The sequence below is a fragment of the Lucilia sericata genome, unplaced genomic scaffold, assembly GCF_015586225.1.
Source record: "Lucilia sericata isolate MDLA Ls3-8-SP2 unplaced genomic scaffold, ASM1558622v1 Contig000151F_arrow, whole genome shotgun sequence".
Taxonomy (NCBI): Eukaryota; Metazoa; Arthropoda; class Insecta; order Diptera; family Calliphoridae; genus Lucilia; species Lucilia sericata.
In genome coordinates, this window is record NW_023994182.1 from 154,431 (window position 1) to 156,349 (window position 1,919).

Here is a 1,919-nt window from a genome sequence, read left to right on the forward strand (position 1 = left end):
TTTTTACATAAATAGCTGAGTGTGGAATGTTTTATAAACACTTAGATTATATTATTTATAATTTTTTTAAAATTTTTCAAAATATTGCACTTTTTTTTACAAAAAAAAACACTTGTTTGTTGGTGGTAGTAAACTTTTTGTTGTAATAATCCCAAAAAGAAAAGAACGTAATCCAAATTGTTTCTCTTTTTGCCAGAGTTTTAATAATAATTTCCACTTGTTTTTAGTTTAATTAAGAAAAAATTTCTTTAAGTGTAGTTAGCTTGTTTTTTTATAGTAATAATATTTTCTTTCTTATTCTTTTATATTAATAATATTTTGTTTTTCTGTTTATTATTTTTATTTTGTGTGTGTTGTGAAAAAACTGCGACACATTTGATGTTGCAGATTCGAGAGCTCGAAGTTGAATAAATGCCAACTGCCAATGCATGCATAAAGTCATTCGTCTACGCAGCTCTATCACAAACTTCATACAACAATAATAATCATAAAAACGCAGCAAAAAAAAAATCTAATATTGTTTTTCATATAGGAAAAACATTAGATTTCCCCTAATAATAACACACAAATAGTAACAACAACAACAAACAGAACTCTCTTACATCTTTACAGAAATTAGGGGAAGTTCTTACACACCAAACAACAAAACGCATGCTCATTATTACTCTCTATAAATACTCTCTCTCCTGCTTTATAAAATATATCACACAAAACTGTGCTACGCTTATAAACTGTTATAAACTGCAGCCCAAAGCCTTTGCAAAAGGAGAAAATAAACTCTACCAAACAGCTATCTTTCTCACTCTCTCTTGCGCTCTTTGCTTTAAACAACAGTGATCTTTGCTATTATCACTGAGAGCCTTTGTTTTGCTGCAGTTTTTTTTTTGCTATTAAACCCTCAACAAATGAGCAAAAGAGACAAAAAACCTTAGAAATTGTGCATTTTTTTCTCAAGACTCTTCTTTTTTTTGTAAAATTTTGCGTCTAAGGGGGTCACCCACATTTGTGTAACATTTCTAATGCTTTAGTATGTGTGTAATGCTGCATTTTTTATGAATGCCTTGTTTTATTAAACGATTTTTTTATAATTTTTTTTATTGTACAGCCAGTTTTTTATTTCAATCATCTCCCTCTCTCTCTCTCTCTTTTCTATTAGAAACATTTTATGCAGGTTATTTTATTACAACAAATAATATTAACCAAAAAAGGGTTTCTTTCTTTCTATAAGTGATTTTTGTTTAAAAAAACTGGTATTTTTTTCTAGTTTTATTACAACAACATGTTTCAAAAGGGTTTTATGATTTTGTAGTTGTTGTCTTCATTATAGCAATTGCATTTTACACTTATTTATTATCATTACAGCAATTGTTTGTTATTGTTATTATATTAAGCAAAAATTATAATTTATTTCAGAGTTAAAAAAATTTTAGAAAGAGAAAAAAGTTTACAGAACGAGTGCAAAACTACAAACAGATACTTGAACAGCAACTACTTGGAACTAGTGATGTCGCCTTTACTTTTGGTATCCGTTCTATGGAACAATGTTTTGATACGACAGTATTTGGCAAAGAGTTTTCGTAGAACTCGTTCTTTGGCAAGAATGTAACGGAAGTTTCGTTCTTTCTTCACGAAAATCTTTTAAGAGACTGGTCTAGAGTCAAGACTATAGAATGGTCTGTAGTCAAGACTATAGAATGGTCTATAGTTAAGACCATAGACTGTTCTCTAGTCAAGACTATAGACTGGTTTATAGTCAAGACTATACACTGGTTTATAGTCAAGACTATAGACTGTTCTATAGTTAAGATTTTAGACTGGTCTATAGTTAAGACTATAGACTGGTCTATAGTCAAGACTATAGACTGGTCTATAGTCAAGACTATAGAATGGTCTATAGTCAAAATTATAAAATGGTCTAT